Genomic DNA, 13,717 nt, shown 5'->3' with positions numbered 1-13,717 from the left:
AGAGTAGGAGAGTCGGAAGCAGAGGGTCAAGACTTCGCGGGCGGTGGAGCTGCTCGTCGTGTGCGTTGGAGTCGGAACGGAGGGGACACCAGACGAGGAGGTGCTTGCGCCGTGCAGGAAGCTGCACCCGAGGGAGGCCGACAGCGCGACCTGGCCGAGGTGGAGACGCACACCAGGGATAATAAAGATCCTCTATACCCCGAGCATCAGCAACCCCCTCCTGTTTCCCCCCGCGCTGAGATAGTGCGACCAAGGGGGCCCCTTTCCCACCCCCTGCCAGACACTGTCCGCGAGGCCCGCGGAGTTGAGGCGCCATCGCCGCTCCGCGTCTCATCACCAGACGGGTAGGCCCGACCCGGTCTCGGCCTCAGGCCCGCCTCATCTTTGAGGGTGTTCTTTTCCTTGGTTTTGGGTATGTGTTGTCGGCGCCGTCTGTGAAGTAAAATTGTATAAGTGTTGCCGTGTGCTCGGTAGTCGGTATTAGCTCTGCATTGTGTCTTCGCTTTTACATTTGCTTTTTGTGTAAATTGAATTGTGTTTTTCTCTTCTGTGTGCTTTTGGTGTAATTGAATATGTGTGCTTTCCGTTCAGCGTGAATAAATGTGCTTTGTGTTGAACTGTTTCCCGCTTCGCTTCGTCATTTCTCCCATTGAATCCTCATCTTGCTTCACGTAAAGGGTTGGTAGTGGGCTGAATACGCCCGATAATTAATCGAACCGTCGAGGTCGACGATAACACCGCTCGGTTATTCTGATAGTACGGAACGGGTCGCTTAAGTGGCCCGTGTCCGAAGTCGACCTGCGGCGAGGTGCGATCGCCCGGTCTACCCTCCGCGTGGGTACTTAGGTAGGTCGAATTTGGCGAGCAACCCTATCCCACGCGGGGGCTGATTGGCTCGATCGCGGTGAGACCGAAAGGTCCACCCGTGACTGGTTCCCGGCGTTAGTCCGAGAGGGTCACGACTGGATTGTCCGTCCGGTGGGCGACGTGCCGCGATTCGAGTTACGTGGCCGTCAGCACGCCGGCGGGCGCGAAATCCGCAACACTGGTGTCAGGTCGTGCGATACAAATTCATCGCCCTCCTCGCGGCACTGGTATCGGAGAACAGGAAAACGGGCTCTCCTGTCTCCGGCTAAATTCACGGGAATCGGTCCAGGGGTGAGAGAAGCGACCCCCGATTCCCTCCAAATTACGAGCGAGCAAATTAACCCTTCACGAGAAGCAAGATGGCGTCTCAAGGCGAGCGGGAGCCGGGGGTATTAGAAATGTATATGTGTAGTAGTGTAGAATCCATGGTCCAGGATGGAATCCCCGAGCAGGAAATGTTGATTGTGCAGGAACACGGACTCGCCCAACTGAACCCAGGGCCCGAGGTGGGTGCGGCAGCGGCCGCGGTGTATGACACCTCCCCCCCCTCTCCACCAAGACCCTTCCCCAACCCCTGCCGAAACGGCTCACTCAAGCGCACCCGACATGGCCCAGCTATGCGCTATGCTGGCGGCAATGACAAATGAAATGAAAAACGAAATGAAAGGCATGAACAAACAAATGATCGAAAGAATGGATGCGAATACACAACAAATGAACGAAAAGATGGATGCGAATACACAACAAATGAACGGAATGGAAACAAACATGAAGGAGGAAATGAAAAAGTTCCGGGGTGAGACGCAGAACATGGGCCGATGCCTGCAGGCGGGCATGAAGGCCGTGACAAAGGAAATAATAGTTGAGACAAGGGAGGTAAAGGGTGAAGAGTTGGCAGAGACACGGGAGATACAAAAAATAGAGGAAAGACTACACGAGGAAGACGGGGTAAGTGACGCACACACACACACAGAGGTAGTGGAGGATAATGGGGGTGAGCTCGCGGACTGGGTAGAGACCCAGTGCGAGCACCTGGATGACCTCCTCCAGGAACGAGGGGAGGGAGTCTGCCCCCTTGAGGCGAGTCACGACCAGGTGAGTTCGGTCGTGCTTTGCGAGGTTGAGAGGAGGAGTGCTGTGGACAGGTGCTTGGAGAGCTTGGGGGGTATAGAGGCCCCGGAGACCCTTGTGGGGACACGAATCCCCAGTGTGGTTGTCCCAGTGTGTGTGGTGCAGGGTGTGAGTGCGTCCCCGTGTGTGGCAGCGACCCCGTGTTTGACTGGTGTGGTAGCGATGGTGCCGGAGTACGTGCTTCCCAGCACGTCGTGTGTGGGTGAGGCACCGTGTGTGAGTGAGGCCGTGTGTGTGAGTGAAACGGCCAGTATGAGTGAGGCACCACGTGTGAGTGGTGTGGTGGCGAGTGTGCCGGAGTGTGTGCTTCCCAGCACGCCTTGTGTGGATGACGCACCGCGGGTGAGTGCCCCCGCGTGTGTGAGTGAGGCACGGAGTATGGATGAGGAACCGCGGTTGAGTGCCCCCGCGTGTGTGAGTGTCGCCGTGTGTGTGAGTGAGGCACCGCGGGTGAGGGCCCCCGCGTGTGTGAGTGAGGGACGACGAGTGAATGGAGCACCACGTGTGAGTGGTATGGGTTATGCAAGGGAGACCGTGTGTGTGAGAGAGCGGTATGTGAGGGAGATGTCGGTTGGCATGCGGGAGCACGCAGCCGCGTCTCCCGGAGTGAATGTGATGGAGTGGACTGTGTGCGTCGTAACACGCAGGTATGCGTGTGTGGAATGGAGACGGAGACGGCGACAGAGGAGAGAAAGCCGAGTAGCGGCTGCAGCTATTTCGTGGACCGTGCCGGGTTCACCCAGCAGTGAGCACGCGGTTCGTGCTGTGCAACGCACGAGACCGCCACGTGCTCGCTTGCGAGAGTGAAGTCCCGGTCCGGAAACGCACGCGGTGGATTTGCCGATCCCGCGGACGGACAAAGTTTAGGCAGGTAAATGGATTTGGACCAGACGGGTTCTCCACCGGACGCGATCGTGTGTGTTCAGCTCCAACGGGCAAAGCACATGTGTTCGCGTGGGGAACCCCTCGAGACGTGGGGCTTGTGTTTTTTTTTTATGCGCACGGTGACGTCATGGCTGCACGTGTGGTTGGAATCCGGCAGGAGGGGTATCCCGGCCGATGGTACCGTCCAAGGAGGGACGAGGTACACGTGCAGCTGCATGACGTCACGGGCAGGTGTAAAGTGCGCGAGCTCTGAGTTGCCGCGCAGGTGCTGCGCATGGAAAAAAAAAAAAAACAGTAAGCCTCACTTTCGGGTGCAAAGGATTCCTGGGCAAGGGGTGGAAGACCCCCTTACCCTGGGCACAGGATGGAAACTAGTTAGGGGGAAGGGTTAGCTTAGTTAGACCGACTCCATGGGGCAGGGGTAAGTCCTCATGGAGTCCGTGGAATGGATTAGTTAGAGGGATTGTAGCCAGATTTAGGTTGGGAAATAAAATGAATTTTTGAGTTAGGAGACATGGACAGACTTGTGAATGTGTAGAGGGGACGTAGCTTAGCTACGTAGTGTTAAAAGGAACGTGCTGTAGTTTAAGGGACGACGTGGGAGCACGAGTTAGTTAGGAGAGGTAGTTAGGAGGATGGCAGAGTTCAGTGGTGTGTGTGTTGAAGAGTTGGTGAGTTGTGAGGTGAGTACTTGTTGAGTGAGTGAGGCCAGCGGGTCTGTGTGAGTGGAGTGAATGGGGAATGCATGGTGCGATGAGTGATTGGGGGGAGGAGTGACTCCCGCCCAAGGGACCCCGGGGTCAGAGTAAAGTGAGTTAGCTGGGTTAGTCAAATTGAAAAATGGAGGTCGTTTTGTTGGTGGGAGTGTAGGCTCGAAACCCATTTGGAGGGGTGCAGGAGCCCTGTTGACGGGCTTGGGAGCGTGGCTGCGAAAGGTGAGTATCGCTGAGTGGGTACCCCGGGCACCAGGCTAGTCGGCCGCGGTAGGCCATGGGCCCATGGGGGGCCGGGATAGAGTAGTGGGCACGGGTGCGCCTGCTTGGTGCGGGGGCCCGGGGCGCCATTAGCCGCATGGGCAGTGTTGTGGGCACGGGTGACCCTCGGAAAGGGGCCCGGGAGGCCGGCCTGCCACGTGTGCGTTTCAGGGGAGGTGCCATGGGGGGCACTCCCCGGTGTTCGGGAGCTGGTAGGCTCGGAGGCAGTGTAGTGCCCGGGGGTGCCATAGCGGGAGAATCGGCAGAGGGTCGTGCCTGCCAAAGGGAGCCACGTGTCCCAGCCAGGAGACCGTGTGAGGGCACGGAGAGAAAATTGGGGGGGCGAGGCCCGAAATTGTGAGGACACCAACACAGGCGACGGGAATCTGGGTTGTTAGAACCAATAGTTTAAGCGAGAGGCGCTTGTTGAAAGCCCCGGGGTAGTTCAACAGTTAAATTGTTAGGGTAGATTAGGAGATGTACCCCTCCGCACCATCCATCCCCTCGCTGTCGTTGTGGGCCGCTGGACCCACTTGGTGTTAAGATCGCCGAACTCTGGGGAGGCCATTCTGAGGCTTCGGTGGGCCTCGACACAGGACGTTAGCTCTCCCTTATTCCCCTCCGGGGAGGGAACGTAGGGGTTGGGAGTAGGCTAGGTGACAGGATAGGTTAGCCGAACAAAGACGATAAAGGGGGTTAGGGGACGATTTATAGTGGGGGAGTAAAAATAAAAACAACAAAAAAAAAAAAAATTAAGTTGGGGCTAAATTGGGGTTTGACAAATTAAGGGAGTGGGTATGTACAGTGACAGGCAAAGGCGACAGGTTGGGAGGGAGACAGGTAGGTAGGTCCGAGCCCGCCTTCCAAGTGGCCAGCACCACCGCACTCCCTCCACCAACCTCCATTGAACGGCAAAGGCTGGCCAACTTCATCGGCTGGCCGTGTTTTGCTTCAAGGCGGAGGCCGGCCAACTTCATCGGCAGCTGTGTGCTGCAAGGCCTGTGCCGGCCGGATCATCTGCAGCTGTGGTACTTCAAGGCCTGTGCCGGCCAGTTCATCTGCCGGCTGTGTTTGCCTGCAGCGGCCTTCTTCTGCGGGCTGTGTTTGCCTGCTCACCTTTGCCATGCCATGCCCACTGCCCAGGTTCACCAGCCCCGTTCAATTTTTGCTTTGCCCCCCCCCCCCCCGGTTCATTGCCATGTGCGCCAGGATCGTAAAAGCAACAGTTTGCAAGCTGCAAGAACTGCCCTGTTGGCAGCTACAACACGGGCCTGCAGTGGCGGCCCGTGCACCGTGTTTGTGTTCATGCATCCATTCGTTGTGCTCATTGCGTGTGCCACTTGAGCTGGCACGGAGACTACGTTTGTGCGGCCCATGCACCGTTGTGGTTCACTGCGTTCAGTTCAAAAGGGAAGGCCTTGGACTGCGTGTGAGCAGCCAGCCACGTTCCCTGTCACCTGCATCGTTTGAGCCAGAGACTGCATGCGGGCAGCCTGGCTCCCTGCTAACTGCTTTTCTTTTGCAGAGTTCAATGATCCTGGGCCATGGTTTAGTGTAAAATTTGTAAGTTAAGGTTAAGATGTACTGTAAATATGAGTGCGCCCCCGGCATGTCTGTCTAGCGCCGGCAATTTTATTTAAGTCGTCCGTGTGAGTGAGTTTGTTTAGATAGTTACGCAGCCCTCAGGTTATTTATTTTGGGGACACGAATACCATGAATGTCGCACTCAGGGATCCGTAGGTAAAATGTACTAGGGGAAAACTACACATGATGGCACACGAAAATTTGACGACTCGGGACGAGTCTGTAAAAAGGGGAGGGGGTAGTGTTGTGGTTACCAAATTCGCAAACCACCATTCAGGTCCCTTAGGTGAGGTATCTCGGTAAGTACATGTGTAGTTAGGCCCGAACCCGTTGTCTAGTGGGAATACATGTCATTTATGCGTGCTGCGACTCTTCAGGATAGCCGTTTTTCTTTTACTATCTTTAATTTGGACCAACCGCCATTGTTACCACCACCAGTCACAACATCAACCACCAACCACAACGCCGCTTCACCACAACCGCCACGACCTTCACGTCACACCTCGCAACCGTAGCATCGCCACCGTTCTTGCCCCGCTGTGGGTACCGGTGTTGGACTCGTGCAGGGCGCGCGTCGAACAGCGTGTACAAAATCACGGATTTTGTGCTTCAAAAACGGATCAAAAACGACACACGCCCACTTTTTGCCGTCCAATCGGTGAGCGAGGGGCGATTTGGCCCCGCCTCCAGGACGATCGATATATGCAAATTTATGGATCAAAAAGCCTTCACGCCCACTTTTTCTCGGGCCAATGGGGAGCGAGGTGAAAGGTCAAAGGGAGGGGGTCAAAGGCGAAGCTACGGGGGGGATAAAAGGACCGTGTTCATCAGTCAGAAGAGAGTCGGAAAGTCCAGAGGCGGAGAGTAGGAGGTCGAGAGGCGGAGAGTAGGAGAGTCGGAGAGTCCAGAGGCGGAGAGTAGGAGAGTCGGAAGCAGAGGGTCAAGACTTCGCGGGCGGTGGAGCTGCTCGTCGTGTGCGTTGGAGTCGGAACGGAGGGGACGAGCTGTGGAAAGGCGGCGACACCAGACGAGGGGGTGCTCGCGTCGTGCAGGAAGCTGCACCCGAGGGAGGCCGACAGCGCGACCTGGCCGAGGTGGAGACGCACACCAGGGATAATAAAGATCCTCTATACCCCGAGCATCAGCAACCCCCTCCTGTTTCCCCCCGCGCTGAGATAGTGCGACCAAGGGGGCCCCTTTCCCACCCCCTGCCAGACACTGTCCGCAAGGCCCGCGGAGTTGAGGCGCCATCGCCGCTCCGCGTCTCATCACCAGACGGGTAGGCCCGACCCGGTCTCGGCCTCAGGCCCGCCTCATCTTTGAGGGTGTTCTTTTCCTTGGTTTTGGGTATGTGTTGTCGGCGCCGTCTGTGAAGTAAAATTGTATAAGTGTTGCCGTGTGCTCGGTAGTCGGTATTAGCTCTGCATTGTGTCTTCGCTTTTACATTTGCTTTTTGTGTAAATTGAATTGTGTTTTTCTCTTCTGTGTGCTTTTGGTGTAATTGAATATGTGTGCTTTCCGTTCAGCGTGAATAAATGTGCTTTGTGTTGAACTGTTTCCCGCTTCGCTTCATCATTTCTCCCATTGAATCCTCATCTTGCTTCACGTAAAGGGTTGGTAGTGGGCTGAATACGCCCGATAATTAATCGAACCGTCGAGGTCGACGATAACACCGCTCGGTTATTCTGATAGTACGGAACGGGTCGCTTAAGTGGCCCGTGTCCGAAGTCGACCTGCGGCGAGGTGCGATCGCCCGGTCTACCCTCCGCGTGGGTACTTAGGTAGGTCGAATTTGGCGAGCAACCCTATCCCACGCGGGGGCTGATTGGCTCGATCGCGGTGAGACCGAAAGGTCCACCCGTGACTGGTTCCCGGCGTTAGTCCGAGAGGGTCACGACTGGATTGTCCGTCTGGTGGGCGACGTGCCGCGATTCGAGTTACGTGGCCGTCAGCACGCCGGCGGGCGCGAATACCGCAACAATATTATAAATTCCTATCACCTTCAATCGAACGTCAGGCCTGGCCAGCCAGTTTCTGAAACACTCAAATGAAAAACATTCTCTTCTGGTAACACAAGGAGTTGGGAATCATTGGAGTCATTAAGGAAATAGTCTTGTAAGTTTTGGATTGGTGGGGCAATTGAGATACACCACTGTATCCATTTGGAGCTTTATATAAAGCAAGCATTTTGAGATTTTAACAATATTGTAGTCAGTCCTCACTTAACGTTGTAGTTACATTCTTGAAAAGTGTGACTTTAACTGAAATGACTTTAAGCGAATCCAATTTCCCCATAGTAATGAATGTAAATAGTGTGGTTAGGTTCCAGGGAAAAATTATCATCAGACAAAAGACATTATTTACATACAAAAGACATTATTTACATACAGAGTACAAGTTTAAAATAATTTCAAACAAACAATTGAATATTATCATCTTTCATTGCTTTTTTCTCATCATCTCAGATTGCTTCAGATCTTCATTGGTTAGCTCTTACCTCGGTGATTGCAGAGACTGTGTAACGTCGGCTTCTTCCATCTTACCAAAACCCGCTTTATCGGCTAAGCCGAGGACAACAATATTCATAAATGGGGACAACATCTTTAAATCCTTTCAAGTCATTAACACATTCAGGCAACAACTTTCGTCGCACACCATTCATGCACACCTGAGTAACGTCAGCCCACGACCCACGAATGTTATCAATGCACTTGAGGATGTTTCCATCGGTTTAACATTTAAACACGTGGCAGCAAGTCATGTGGATCACCATTTGTTAAACACTTGAGATCGGAGAGAGTGACACAACCACCGATGTTATCGATGCACAGCTCGGTGTATACAAGGCCGATACTGTACGCACACTGTGTGGGCTTGTACGCCAGTATTTCATTAAAACGAGGAAAACCATTAATTCACTACTAAATTAAAGGCAAAAACGACTTTATAACAGAACGGTGAACGACTTTAAACGAGTATGTTGTCTCATAAATCAGCGACTTAATAAAGAAACAACGTTAACCTGGACGATGTAAAGTGAGGACTTACTGTAATTGTTGCGAAATTTACATTTGAATGTCACAAAGTAAAACATTATTGATTCCATATTTACTGATATTTCAATGATTCTTACCAGGGACACATCCAGGAATTTTAAAGGGGGTGATGGACGTTCGTTTGTAAATATATTTTCTAATGTGATTAATTACATAATTTATTTCATTGAATCGTCATGTATAGGTAAGGGACCATGGAGCAGGTATCACAAACACCCCACCCACCTGCTAATCCTCAAAGCATTTGGAACATGTCCGATCCACAGAATTGTTCACCTCGTACAGGAATTGGTACTGTGCATCACGTTGTATTGAAACAGGTGTGTAAACTAAATGAAAATTGTTCCTCTTCCATTGAATACAAGTCCATTTAAAAATGGCATTATGTGTCTGTAATAATTACAAAATAAGCTTGGTGTCTTGCGGAATAATTATATTTAAAAACATATAATTACTGGTTTGATCAAGGGGGCTATGATAGGAGAGGCGTTCATACAACCCTTCGTACCTTCCACCCCCTCCGATCTGCCCAACTTTAGAAAAGTGAAAATTTGTACAACAATTTGATCTCATGTACATAACAACAAACACGTACCTTAAGGCCCAGTCGCACCTTGACGTTTTAGCCAGCTTATGCCGATTTTTGAAAAATTTGTCTAAAACGCTGGCACACGTTGAATACGTTATGGGTAAGTTTTGGAAACATTGAGAGCATGCTGAAAAACACTGCCATACATCGTAGTATGCTGGCTTTCATCGTTGTACTTTGCAGTTGTCCTCAAATTTTAGCATGCTTCAAATTTTACGACTTATGCCAGCGTATGACTCACACGTTCCGCTATGCTGGCCATAAGTTGTAGGCACGTTATGCGATCGTTGAAACACGTCGACACACGTTACTTGTAAGTTACTCATAAGTCGAAACACGTCGAGGTAATGGTTAGCGTACCCAAAACTTATTTCTAACCTATGAGTGACATGTTGAAGGCACGTTACGCGATCGTTGACACACGTTACTTGTAAGTTACTCATAAGTCGAAACACGTCAAGGTAATGGTTAGTGTCAGTGTTCCAGACTCCTTGTTTTTTGTTTTTTTTCTTCGGTATGACGGTCATGTTGACACTTCGATTTCTCCTGCAGTTATGATTTAAATCATTGAGCGGCAGCCTATTAATCATATTATATTATAACCGCACTAGAAATGGAAGTGTTAACATCACTCATACCGAAGAAAAAATAAAAATAAAAAACGATGGAGTCTGGAACACTGACGCCAACCATTACCTCGACGTGTTTCGACTTATGAGTAACTTAGAAGTAACTTTTGTCGACGAGTGCCAACGATCGCATAGCGTGCGTACAACTTATTCCCATCGCGTGCGGAACATGTGAGGCATACGGCAAGTACGTCGCAAAATTTTTAACACGTTTAAAAGTACAAGACGTACTCCACTTACTACGACGTATGATCGCGTACTTTAGCATTCTATTCACGTATACCAAACTTACCCATACCGTATTCGATGTGTGCCAGCGTTTTAGACGCATTTTTTAGAGGTCGGCATACGCTGGCAAGATCGCCAAGGTGTGACTGCGATGTTGACACTTCCATTTCTCCGGCGGTTATGATTTGAATCATTGTGCGGCAGCCTTTTAATAGGCTACGCCACGTGATCGTCAGCGATACGTGCAACGCGCTATGCATAAGTGAGACTATCGTTGGGCATAGGTTGTGAACGCCGACAACAGGCTAAGCATTCGTTGGTATAAGTTATCGATAAGACAATGAAACGTTCTGTGTCCATTACTAATATGTTATGCCTACGACCAACTCGTTATGAATACGTCCGAATCTTTAAAAAAAAACATCAAAAGTTCAACGTAAGCCAGCGTTTTACATACATTTTGATACGTTGCCATTGCTGGCTAAAACGTCAAGGTGTGACCGGGCCTTTAATTATAAAAATTAGATTTATTTTACTACTTTGTTAATATCTCAAAACAAACTTGTATGATATAAGTTTAGCAAAATTATCCCAGTAATGAAGTTTTATACTGACAACAATACTATATAAGTTTGTTTGATGTTACAATATTAAATGTCACCAAGTATTGGTAGTCCATTAAAAGTCTCACAAATCAGACAAACTTGTTTTATACTTTAGAGATTTGGAGAAATCCTTGTTTGTGACATTGTGCACAGAGCCAACAGAAAAGTGTACATTTTGGATTGCTTGCTTCAATGGACACGGACAGGCCACTCACACCTTTGGAACATGGGTAAGGCAGACTTTCTTTTTCATGGGAAACTGAGCAGTAACCGGCACGACACATTAGGATAACAGTGCACGATGGCCGAGGTGGATTACTTCCCATCTGCGGGGCGTTTGCTCCCCCGCTATGCCCTTTCACTGAGGCAGACGTATGGGCGTCGTGTGGAGCATCCTCATCATGGTTCAGGAAGAAAACGAGCCAAAACCACTACCTTAAAACACTTTCTGGTGAACTGTATTTTACTTTAACTCAAGCATTGCAACAACCTTTAAAACTCACATTGTTCCCAAATTTCTCATTCATTGTCAACAGTTCATCTGATGTTATTTGTTGAAGGCACTGCAATTGTTCCCAGATATCAACGTTTCAGTTTCACAACTTTCTGTGATAATGGTGGTTGGTGAGGCGACGAGAACAAATCTAACAAGCAAGATTCGATTTTGGTGCAGGTCCGAATCCAGATCTGGCCTATCAGTGGGATAGAAAACGTAAACTGTTCAGCCTAGCGGAGGCATGGACTCTACCGAGTGCTCATTCGAGTTGTTTGTGTTTTCATCCAATTTTCCATGTAAAACTGTAACTCGTTGTGCTGTAGTGTCGAATTTGGGTTTGTGTAGCTCAGGCCTAATCCTAGGATAGCCAACATACAGTATGTGCAAGTTCTGTCTCTGTTTTGATGGTGTGTTTCTCGTTCTGCTTCTTTTCTCCTGAATATTGTCCTTTCAGCCCCCAACTTTATCCGATTCCCCCTCCTTGCTTCAAAAAAAAAAAAAAACAAGCAAAAAATTTAATTTTTTTCACTCCAAAACATGCTCAATCTGCCTGCAATTATTTCTGCCTATATTTCCTGTACTTCATTCTTCATCTCTTCCTTTTCACAATATCTCCAAACTGAATCTTCATTGAATGTAATGCTTCTTCCTCGAAAAGCTTTTAAATACATTTTAAAATGCCTTACTTTCCTTCTTTCTCCATCATGAACTTACCACATGTTCTTCATCACAATCCATCACTCTTCTTAATCACAAGGATCATTTTACAAACTTTCCTCTCACCTTAACGCTTGGTCCATCAACCCTCCTCCAGCACCCACAGTAGCAAATTGGTGTTTCCAGCCTGGTGTGTTGGCGCAGTGGTAAGGGCAGCAGCTTGGGATCCAAAAGGTCCTGAGTTCAAGCCCCGTTGGGTCACTGAATTAATACACCAGGGGGTTGACTCAGCCTGTCATCCTTCCAAGGTCGGCGGAATGAGTACCAATGTACTGGGCCGGTGTATACCCCGGTTAAAATAGGTGTACCATATCCCTGTGTAGTAAGAGGCGACCAGGGTTGCGTCAAGAAGGGCATCCGGCGTAAAACATGTGCCAAATCATTATGCGGATCATACGGATGATCCGCTGTGGCGACCCCTCACGGGAGCAGTGAAAGAAGAAGATATATATATATATATATATATATATATATATATATATGTATATATATATATATATATATATATATATATATATATATATATATATATATATGCCATTTTGCTGATTTTATGGTATTGTTTAAAGTGACCTGCTATTTAGTTCTCATTTGTTTTGGTTGCAATGCATGCTCTCTGTCCAGCAGATGGCAAGGTCGTAGCAGCCCTCGGGAATTCACTGACGCAATGGAATAACCTCTGGAACTCTCCGAATAATATCAATGTATATCCCATAATATTCATCATAAGTGGAAAAAAAATAGTTGAACTTTATGTTCAAATATCTTAAGTAAAGTACCTTATATTATACAGCTTGTTGGAATCTATGTTTTTTTATAAGCATGTGAAATGCATTGCGTTATGAGAAACCTAAAATTTTAATACAACTGCAATGTTATGGTTCCAATAGCCTTTTTTCTCAAACTACTTGCATGCTCTAGGTCGGAAATGGAGCAGACTCTCCACCTGGACATGTTGTGGACACAGTGCAGAGGGTTGGCATGGAGGTATCATCTACATTTCATGGACCACATAGAAGTACATGTTAAGATAAGTGAATCAAAATGAAAAATGGGCCTCAAAATCCGTTTTGGAAATAATATTTTTGGAATATTTATTGACATGAAAAAGAAACTAACCATTCTTTTTCAATGAAAATAATTTCTTCGAATGACTTACATGTAGTCTTCAGTTGTGAAATGTTAAAATGGAAAAATATGAAGAGTAGGTCCCAATCTATATCCAAGTTTTATGATTAATATTTTATTCATAATGAGTAAAGGCACCCGGCATTGCCAGGCAATGCTGGATCCCTTCTCCTACCCCTTCCCTTGCTTGCTCCTACTCCTTTCTCTGCCTCCGCCCACCCCACCCTTCTCCGGACTCCCACTCCTTCTCCCACCCCACTCCTCCCTCCAGACTCTCACCCACCCCTCCCTCCACACTTCCACCCCTCCTCCTCTCTCTAGACACCCACCCCTTCCCCTCCCTCCTCCTTCCACGCCCTCCCCACCAGATTCCCAAACCACCCCTTCCTCCTCCTCACACCCCACCCTCTGGAATCCCATTTCACTACTTCCCCTCCCTCATCCCACCCCTGCCTCCTCCCACCCCACTCCTCCCTCTGGACTCTTACCCCATCTCTTCCTCTCCCTCCTCCCACGTCCTCCTCTCCCCTCCTACCCCACCTCCACTGCCTTCCTCCTCCCGCCTCACTCCTCCCACCACACCCCCCTCCAGACTCCCACCCCTTCCCCGCGACAGGTGGTGACTCGTGTATTTATAACATTAATTGTGAGAAAATGCCTGTTTAAAACTCCTCGTAAGGTAAATCATGGTAAAAAACAAAAAAGTGATCCCATAACGTTTCATGGTGATAAACCTTAATTATTTTTGTTGCTTTCCTTCCTGAAAGTCCCTGTGGTGTCCATCTTGTATACCCCGTGTTCCCCGCCCCATCCCTCTCCATTCCACAG

This window comes from Eptatretus burgeri, chromosome 7 (genome assembly GCF_056783735.1).
Source record: "Eptatretus burgeri isolate ZD-2024b chromosome 7, Ebu_testis_v1, whole genome shotgun sequence".
Classification (NCBI taxonomy): Eukaryota; Metazoa; Chordata; class Myxini; order Myxiniformes; family Myxinidae; genus Eptatretus; species Eptatretus burgeri.
Note: the sequence above shows the minus strand (reverse complement) of the source record.